The following is a 10,604-nucleotide window of genomic DNA, read 5'->3' as shown; positions in this document are numbered from 1 at the left end:
CATTGGCCATGAGCTCAGGGGAGGCGGGGTGGGAAGAGGGCCTCCTTGCCAGTGCACCGGGCAGGTGGGCACAGACAAGAAGGAGAGCCCCGGCCAGGGCTCCGCTGGGCAAAGAGTCTAGCTGGCCTGGTCCACTGCCCTCCCCCCACACACTTTGGAAGAGGAAGACAGGTGGGTTCCCTATGCAGTTCCTCGCCAGGGCTCGCTCTCCCCAGGATGGAATGCCTGCCTACACACAGCATCGTCGGAAATAAAATGCCTGGAAATAAAATGCCTGCAGCGACCATCCCCATGACCCCCAGGATTTTCATTTTTATCCCATTTGGGGTAATATACTCCTGTTCTCAGACCACTGCTGTAGATGTTTCTCTTTTAAAAAAAATCTTTTTTAAACTTTACATGAGGAGAAATCTCCCTCCCTCTTTCTTTCTCAGTACTACAGAATCTAAAGAAGTTTAGCTGATAAGAGGTTTTGGAGAGCTTTACTGTTGTTCTGCTGTGCAAGTTTATTAGAAGATTGTACTCATATGCAGGTTGGTACTTTGTATACAATTTACCAGATGGTATATTTTTAGCTACAGTCACATGTAACCAATCTGTTTCATGGGCAGAACAAAATCATCACTAGTTTTGGCTGCAATGCTACAATTTAACCACTGTGCCAGGAGACTCAACAACCCTATCACATAAGCAAATTAAAAATTAACTGAAAAGGTCTTAATGTATTGGAACTCAGAGTTTTAAAATAGGAAAATGATAGTAGTGTTCCAAATTGGTTTTGTTTTCCTGCAGGTATTCCTTGCTTCATGCTAAAAGCTAAAGGTAAAGGTTACCTTGACATTTAGTCCGGTTGTGTCCAGCTCTAGGGCACAGGGCTCATCCTTGTCTCCAACCCATAGAGCCAGCGTTTGTCCATAGACTGTTTCTGTAGTCACATGGCCAGCGTGACTAGACACGGAACGCCGTTACCTTCCCCCTGTGGTCATACCTATTTATCTACTTGCATTTTACATGCTTTCGAACTGCTAGGTTGGCAGGAGCTGGGACAAGCGATGGGAGCTCACTCCATTGTGTGGGTTCAATCTTACGACTGATGGTCTTCTGATCTTGCAGCACAGAGGCTTCTGCGGTTTAACTCGCAGTGCCACCACGTCCCACTGTTTCATGTTATCTTGAAGCAAAACACAATCAGCTACATTTTTAACAGACACTTGCTTTCTTTTTTATCTTGCCAAACATAGTACAGTATATGAGTGCAGGCTATTTTAAGAAAAAGTGCTGAAAAACTACAGCATAAAATCATATTATTTATCCATATTCTAATCTTGTTTTGTTTCATGCTAAAACACATTGAAAACAATGTAGTGTAATACTAACCACGTTAGCAATGTGCTGTAATATTCTGCTTCAGAGCTTCCCTTAAAAATATCTGGCAAACTTTTGACAAGTCTTTCGTTTCTTAGCTTCCTCTTCCCCACCACATGGTGATAAACATATTGAAGTGTTATTGAGGTACTAATTTACTGCCCATGTGTTCTTGAGACAATGTAGGTGAAACCTGTTGGGAGTTTTTGCAACCTGGCATGCTGGCTAGAGAAGGCATGGCTGGGAGGGGCTTTCTGAGCTGGGGTGCTTGTCATTCTATCGAGCACTAACAAATCATTTCTTCCCTGTCTCTGAATTCAAAGAGAGTCCCTCTTCTCCGCTCAAACCTTTCACTCTCCTTTGTCTGTTGGAAGCAGTTAGTGAGCCTTCTAAGGATTGTGTGCTGAAAGCAGCCGTGTTTGTCAGATTGTTGTTTGATCTGTTCAACTATAAGTAAATTAAACTTTTTATTCTTTCTTCTATGAATATCTCAGAATGAGTTAGTAAGACTCTAAGTGCTAGTTGATGACAAAAGGGGTGGACTATACTGGGTAACTGGGAACTGGGTAACTCTGCTCTGTGAATCCCTGCAATTTTGCTGCACAGCTAGAGAAATTTAACCGAAATTTAAAACTATGCAACAAGTCTATGGCTTAAACTCTGTTGTGTAGTTATACAAAAGGCATAACTTTCATCAGTGAATTGATATAAGCTTAAACAAATTCTGTAGGCATAGCACACCAAGTCCTACGATATTTGGCCAATTTGTTTTAACACTATAAATGTTGCTTTAAATTGTGTTTGTCTGACTGTCACTTCAAATGCATTCTATGTATTGTTGTTTTCTTTGGTATTAAACGTAACTTACTTTATTTTACTTTATATATTATTTTTTCCAATTAACAATTAATGTGCAATACAATGATTAAGAAGGCAGCCCCATGTATCTACCTTCTTAATCATAGTATGTCAATTCTCAATTGGACAAAAATGAATTGCCTTCCTTCTATCTCCTGTGTTTAAAGCATCTTATTTCCACTTTGCTCTTTGACTAGATGACTTGGCCTTGTGAGTAAACCGTGTTCTGCAAAGTGTCCATTGCATGGAGACTTGTAATAATGCGAGAAGAAAAGGGAGAAAGGGGTTGTTTTGTTTTGCTTTTGTTTTTCTGGCCAGTGGCACTTACTTTTCCTTTTTCAGTACAATGGTATGACCTAAATGTTGCCCTTACTTTTAGATTAGAAGATGCAGGTTAAAAGAGAGGCCATGTTTCAAAGAAAAACACAAAAGCACCCTGAGGCTATTGCACATGCAAGAAGACAGACGTATATGAAGGGTAGTGCTCATTTCTTTTATGTCTGTTCATTCAAACATACGTCATCTCCCTGGTTAGGGATGCTTCCTTTTTTAGAACTTCCTTTCTATTTTGTGCTGAATGTAATAGAGATGCGTAGCATAATGTCTGTGTTTACATTGAGACAAGCTCCACTGTGCTGATCTTTGTGCAAAGGAAGTATCTATAGGATTTCAGTCTCAATTAATGTTAAATAAATCTAATATATTCAGGACTGTTTTTTAGAAGAATTATGTAAAGAAGTCACATTTAGAAGTCAATGAGTAAAGGTGAATGGTATCTGACTAGGTCAATCAGAAGGAAGTACTTAGCATAGCAAACATTAATTGTAAATGCACCATATATGCAAACATTTGAATTTTCATATCAGGCCAAATAATTAAAAATTGGGGAGGGTTAAAAAATAATGAAGTCCAAATATTTGGCTAGATATTTCAAGTCACAGACAGTCAAAAAATGGAAGATGGGCTTTATAGGACAGAATTATTATTTATTTATTACATGTATACCTTGCTTTTCCACTAAAAGATAGTGCTTAAGTCAGCTTACTAACTTCTTAAAAGAATAAAAGCAAATAAAACCACATTTAGCTAAAAACCATAAAATGATGTAGTCAACACCAGCGTTAAACCGTTAGAACTGAATATATATATATTACAATCAATTAAAACAAACATGGCTAGAGTTAAAACAATGCCAAAAGGCAAGCTAATCAGTATATGCCAGTCTAAAAAGAGGTGTTTTTACTCCTTTCTTAAAATCTGTCAGAAACTGATCACAGCTCAGAAGCATTCCATAAGATCAGAGCCAAACAAAAGAAAGCCCTCTCCCATATACTTTGTAGACAAGCCGCTGAAACTCTTAGTATTTTTCAGAGCGTCTCTCTTGAAGATCTTAACATCCATAAGAAGTCCAGGCTCATAATGAGACAGATGGTCCTTATAAACATGTCCCCAAGCCGTTGAGGGCTTTAAATCCTAATAGCAACACACTGAATTGAGTGGTCTGGTAAGCAATTGGCAACCAGTGCAAGTCTTTCAATATTGAAGTCAAATTATGATATCTTGCATCCTTTAGTAACCTAACTGCTCCACGTTGCATCAACTGAAGATCCTGGACACTCCTTAAGTATAACCCCACATAGAGCATTTTGCATTAGTTGTAATGTAACTAAGGCAAGGGAAACTGTTGCTAAATCTGGTCAACTCAGGAAAAGCTGGTGCACTAGGCAGAGTTGTGCAAAGGCATCCCTTAGCTCCACTGCCACTTGGGAATCTGGCAACGGTACAGTGCCTACTTTCCTGATGTTCTATGACAAGGAGCAGTAGAGCTGGGTATCATCAGTGTATTGGTTGTACCTTACTTCAAAGCTTCAAATGACCATAGGTATATATGACACGACCTGAGTCCAAATCCACTGGGAAAGAGGCAATATAGGAATTCCCCTTTCTTTGCAGGAACATAGACAAAAGCGACAGGCATCTGCATTTAACCAGGTTAGAAATACACAGTGTTATTTTGAAGCATTTGGTAGAAGTGCAGAAACACTGTGTAGCAAAAGTGGACATTAAATTTTAGTTGTAAAATGGGACAAAAGAGTCAATCAAAGCCAAATGGAGAGATTATCACCTAGTTTTTTCATTTTTAGTGCAGGAGAATGGTTGTTTGGTGGTGGCTACCAATTTATCTTGAAAAGTAGATGTGAACGTGTTAATGGAGAAAAGGCTTATATCAGTTGCTTCTATTCATGATATATATTAAGCCTTCAGGATCAGATGCAGCATTTGTCTATACGTATTAGGATGGCCACATAGAACATAGGCTAAAATTCCTCTTTCCACATGGCTGTTGAAGTTACAGGAACCTTGCCCTCTTTCTTACGTTGCTACCCTGTTCGGAATATTAGCTGCTATGGACTGAGTAGGACAGGGATATGGTTCTTACATCCTGCTTGTGGGTTTACAGTAGGCATCTTGTTGGAAACAAGATGCTAGGCCTGGAATGATCTAGTAAGACTCATAAGACTCCTATTGATGTAATAAGAAGACCCTTCCGTCTAATTTTGCAAACAGCAACAGTTTCTATTTTACTTGATTCTGCCCCCATTAAAGATCTTGTGATTTTACATATAAATTAATAATACCTTTCCAAAAGAGTTCTGAATATGTTGTTGTTCTTAACTTTCTAAAGAGTCTTTGTATCTAGAAGCAGTGCATGTGATTGTAGCTTTTGTTCCAGTGAAAGACCATTCAAATTCTGTTCCCCGTTTTTTTCATTGCATTGCAGTGTTTGTTTCTTAATTTGCCTGTATGCAGCTACATATAATATTGTAATAAAAACACTCAAGTCCATTTCCACTGGTTTTTTTTTTCAGTTTCCATTGCAAAAGCAGAAGCAAGCAGTTGTTAATAACTTTACAAATTGCCATTCAAGGGTTTAGGACAAATGCTAGTCTAAAATTATTAATTTGTTATTTGTATTTATTTCTTACCTTTTTAAAGCACCCAATAAATACAGTACTCTGGAGAATATACAAAATACATTAAAATAATAAAATGCAAGATGAAACAATGAAAACAAAACAAAAATGATATTAGCAACAGGACAAGCAAAGATCTAAGCACTGAAGCCAATTCTAAGTGTCTCAGAGGGCAAGGGACTTCGCCTGACACAAGATATCAATTTGTGAATCAAGTACAAAATATCTCTGGGAATCAGTGTCATGTGTACTAGATATACTCTACTACATGACACGGACTAGGACTCAGGATACCTGTTTGACCATGGAAGTTCACTAGGGTGTGTGTAGCAATGGTAAATTACTCCTTGAACAGGTTACACTTCTGAAAAACTCTGTTTAGAGTTGCCATAGGTCAAAGTGACTTGATGCATGACAACATACCGAATAATGTTTTCGCGAAGGCTTTCAGAGCCGGGATCTAATGGTTGTTGTGGGTTTTTTGGGCTTTTTGGCTGTGTTCTGAAGGTTGTTCTTCCTGATGTTTCGCCAGTCTCTGTGGCCGCCATCTTCAGAGGACTGGAGTAGGAACTCTGTCCGTGCTCTGTTGGTGTTTGTTGGATAGTATTTATAGCTGTGGGAATGGCTTTTGTCTTTTTTTCAGGAGACTGGGTGATCAGCATGTTTTTGTTTTGATGAGGGAGAGGGGGGAGAGAAAGAGATTATTTGTCACTGTGATTGATGGGTGTCCTTAGCTGGTCTTCTTTGTGCAATGATCTCTGGCCCTTGTGGCTGGGTAAGAGTTCGTTGACCTTTTCCAGGTTGTATTTTCCAGAATGGTGCACCAGGCCGGGTTTAGTTTCAGGCCACCTTCTTTCCTGTCGAAGTTTTGTTTATGTTTATGGATTTCAATGGCTTCCCTGTGCAGTCTAACATACAGATTGCTGGTGTTGTCCAGTACTTCAGTATTTTGAAATAGAATTTCATGTCCAGCTTGTTTCAGGGCATCTTCAGCTACTGCTGATTTTTCCAGTTGTTTTAATCTGCAGTGTCTCTCATGTTCTTTGATTCTGCTGTGAATGCTGCGTTTTGTGGTCCCCATATATATCTGTCCAAAACTGCAAGGTATCCGGTATACTCCTGCAGTGGTGAGGGAGTCCCTTTTGTCCTTTGCTGACCGTAACATTTGTTGTATTTTTGTGGTGGGTCTGAATATTGCTTGTAGGTTGTGTTTTTTCAAAAGTTTCCCCATGCGGTCCGTGACCCCTTTGATGTATGGCAGAAATACCTTATTTGTGGGTGGCTGTTTTTCTTCTTCAGTTTGGTGTTGTTTTCTTGGTTTGATGGCTCTTTTGATTTCATTCTTGGAATAGCCATTCGCCTGTAGGGCCCAATTCAGAGTTCAGTGCTGAGAAATTGAGCTTCACAGTTCCAATTTGCACGATCTACCAGTGTTTTGATTATGCCACTTTCATGTTGTGGGTGGTGGTTGGAGTATTTGTGTGGGTGGGTTTTCTGTAGACCTTGTGTCCCAATAGGTGGTCAGTTTTGCGTATGACCATGACATCTAAGAATGGGAGTTGGCCCTTTATTTCTTTTTCCATGATTAATTGTATATTTGGGTGGATGCTGTTCAGATGGTTCAGAAATTCTTCCAGTTTTTCTTCACCAGGGGCCCCCTCAGTCCAGTTATAGCAAACTTCTACATGGAGCATTTCGAAAAACTGGCCCTGGCTTTGGCACCCTTCGCACCCACAGTCTGGTTCCGATATGTAGAAGACACCTTTGCGATTTGGAGCCACTGACCTCCTATTGGGACATAATAATCATTACAAATAGATGATGATGATGATGATGATGATGATAATAATAATGATGATGATGATAATAATAATAATAATAATAATAATAATAATAATAATAATAATAATAATAATAATAATAATAATAATAATAATAATAATAATAATAATAATAATAATAATAATAATAATAATAATAATAATAATAATAATAGAAAAATTCCATCTTAATGGGAGATAGTTACATGAGGATCCAGGAAATGAGAGATTTCTTCCACAAGATTCAATAAATCAAATGGAAAGTGAAACCAAGATTACAAATGCTGAAGGGTCAAGAGGGTCTCCAATTCCTAAGAGAGTATTAACTGGTCCAGGATAGAATAAAGAGAAGATGGCCAGAATTCAAATGAAAAATTACATGGGCATGAGTCCATTGTAAATTTCAGGTGTTAATTGCCACAAGTTAAGAAATAAGCATAAGGATTTTCTGTCGCACATCATGTCATGCAACCTTAAGTGTGAGGATGTATCACTGGAGACCAAGTCCAAGATAATCTGTTCTGTATTATTCCTAATTTCAGTATCCACCTGTGAAAACTGTATAATGGAGAAAACTTAAAATAGCAAAATAAATAAAATATCAAAATGTGGCATTTGAGGAGAGTTTATAGATACCAAAGACTACAAGACAGATGTACAAATGAATTCTAAATCAACTCTTACCGAAAGCTAAAATTACACTGACACTGACATACTTTGGAAATATCATGAGAAGACAAAGCTCACAGCAAAATATAATGATGCTAAAAAAAAGTGAAAGGCAGCAGGGAAAAAGGAAAACCTAATGTAAGATGGACTTACTCACTAAAGGAAGTGAAAAGTTTTAGTTTGTGTGATCCAAAGATGGTGGTTAATGATAGGACTTTCCAGAGGTTATTAATTCATAGGATCACCATAAATCAAAAGCAGCCAGCACTGTAGGTAAAAGCAGCACTGCATTCGACGGCTGCAGTGCACGTTAGTGGAAGGTAATTACAAGAGGATCCAGGAGCAGAACGTGGGGCCCTCAGACGTAGTCTCACTTCCCACCCCACACATATGCCATCTACATGAAGAACAACTGGAGAACCAATCTGAAAAACACTATGCTGCTTTGCTTCTCTTTACCCTGTGAGCTCCATAGCAGAATGGAGATTTTAAGCTGCTTCTTCTGTGCCATATACTCTGATGCTATACATTTGTATTTCTCAGAGGGACAATACAATGGATTTCCTTTCAAAAGCTTGTTGTAGGAAGCCCATGGATCTGAGTCAGAGCGGCTTCAAAGTACAGAAGCATAAGTTCAGGCTCCATGCTAGTATACTCAGCTATGTGTAATACTGCATTTAGCATCAGCTGCCACACTGAAAATATCTGGTCTTGCATAAGATGTAACAATGAAATGCTATACAGTACATGTTTATCTGAAAGTCCAACTTCATTCACAGTTATTGTGAATGTAAACAGTATGGATTGAGGAGACTTGACCAGTTGGTACAGTGGCAATGGGGGAGCATGGCTGGTGAGCTTACTCTGTATCAGGAAACTTAAGTCCTTTAATCCTCTACCCTTCCCTCCTTGCACTGATTATAGCAATACCAGATGTTTATTAATGGTGTGTATAGGCCACCATCTCCTCAGTCCTGGAGATTCTATAAACTTTAGTCATATTGTAATAAGCTGTATATTTTAATTGTAATTTCATGTTATACTAATCAATATAATAATAACATTTGAATATATCTGCTGGTCAATGACTGTACTAAAAATCAGAAGCAGAAATCATTTGCTGTTCCAGCTTAACAGTCTTTTCTGCTAGGTTTAGGAAAGTATTTTGCTTGAGACACTATAAAGCCCTGTGTTACATACTATGACAGTGCCTATATTTTCTGAGTAATACGTAGTAGTATCCTAAAAGGAGCTTTGGGTTAGAGCACAGTTTAGTACTTGAACTGAATCAGCGACTGTAGTACACAGATTCATAGAAGAAATACTGCTGCATTTATATTGTTACATTCCTAAGTGTAGCATCCAGTAATTGTTTAATTTGGCATACTTCTTAAACTAGCCTGCTTTGATTTCATTTCAACTTCAACAATTTTAAGAGCAGTGAGCAAAAATAATTATGGATCATGCCCTTTGCATCTTACTCTAAATCTGAAGGAAATAAACAAGCATGAAGTTGCCTTCTCGTTGTTCTTCTCCTACCAGAAGTCATACACCATCAAAGCCATTCTGACTTTGGATGCAACTCTAAGCAGCTATGTTGTGTTGAATCCACAGCAGGCTTTTCAGCTAATAAGCACTTCTTCCATTAATTTTATCTTGATGATAAGCTGTCATTATCTGTATTTTTCATTTTCCACCTTTTTGTGACCATAAGAAAGGCTAGACCCTTCTGCAGCAAAGCTGTAACTTTTTCATTATCATGATCAGTAATGGTAGCATTGCTCTGAAGGAAAATCCAAAAATGCAAACAGCTGTGTTGATCCACATCATCATAACCAAGCCATCTAAAATAACAGGGAGAACCCGTAACACTGTATTGTTGCTGAGAAATCAGTCATCTTCCCCCTGAGGCATGTGTAATGGTGAACATTGCAACTAAACTGGGATGGAATCCTAAGGGGAGGCGGATGCTGCCATCCTCACTGCTGATTAGAAGTCCAAGTATCCTGGTTCTTCCATACCACTGATTCCAGCTGTCTCCGAGAATCTTAATAAAATCAAGAATTGCCAAGAATAATTTCTCTCTTTTTATGCAAACACGATTTTACATCAGATAGCTTAAATTCTAGGTATTTCTTATAAATATCTACCTTATTTTGTGCACTGTGTAAAAAAAATAAGGAGGTGGTAATAGCAGTGGCGATATGTCAAGATCTGACAGATGACATGAGAAATGAAATAGTGAAGTTCATCTAACAATTGCCCCAAGCAGAAAGGTATGCCTTGTAAAAGATTTAAAGCCAGGTTTCAACCTGCAGAGACAGCGATTGAAAACTGCAGAAACAACAGATTAATAGTCAGCAGACTAAGAGCTCTGGGAATGTTCATGTGAACATGGAGCAGATACATAAATTGAAATGAAAGTGAAGTGTGGTGCTTATATATTGCCCATAGCACTTAAAGCACTCTCTGGGTGGTTTACACGTTAATTATGCAAGCTACACATTGCCCCTCCTCCCCAGCAAGCTGAGTACTCAGTTTACCAACCTCAGAAGGATAGAAGGCTGAGTCAATCTTGAGTCACTTACCTGAGCTGATCAAAATCAAACTCAGATTGTGAACAGGGTCTTGACTGCAGTACTGCAGCTTAACCACTGTGTCATGAGGCTCCTAAAAATGAAGCAAATACACATTTTGCAAAACAAACAAACAAACAAACAAACAAACAAACAAACAAACAAACAAACAAACAAACAAATAAATTGACTTGTTAACTTGTTAATCATAGGAAGCTCCAGCCATCAGCAGTCACGGACAGCATTCTCCATTGATTAGTCTAATCTAATTTTAGAACCCTTCAGTTGGTGGCCACATGAAATTTTGTGACAGGGAATTCCACAATTTAACTTTTCAAATT

At 38.4% G+C, this 10,604-nt stretch overlaps 1 long non-coding RNA gene across 1 annotated transcript; it reads right to left on the bottom strand.

Moving 5' to 3' along the window:
- Positions 1-394: 394 nt before the first annotated feature.
- LOC144585932 (uncharacterized) lies at positions 395-10,395 on the bottom strand. Its single transcript, XR_013540564.1, has 2 exons — positions 10,276-10,395; positions 395-6,986 (listed from the first exon to the last, which is right to left on the bottom strand). It is a non-coding gene; the product is annotated as an uncharacterized LOC144585932 (long non-coding RNA).
- Positions 10,396-10,604: the final 209 nt, after the last annotated feature.

Source organism: Pogona vitticeps, chromosome 1, assembly GCF_051106095.1.
Source record: "Pogona vitticeps strain Pit_001003342236 chromosome 1, PviZW2.1, whole genome shotgun sequence".
NCBI classification, from domain to species: Eukaryota; Metazoa; Chordata; class Lepidosauria; order Squamata; family Agamidae; genus Pogona; species Pogona vitticeps.
The sequence above is the reverse complement of the archived record's forward strand: the minus strand, read 5'-3'. Positions and strand labels throughout refer to the sequence as shown.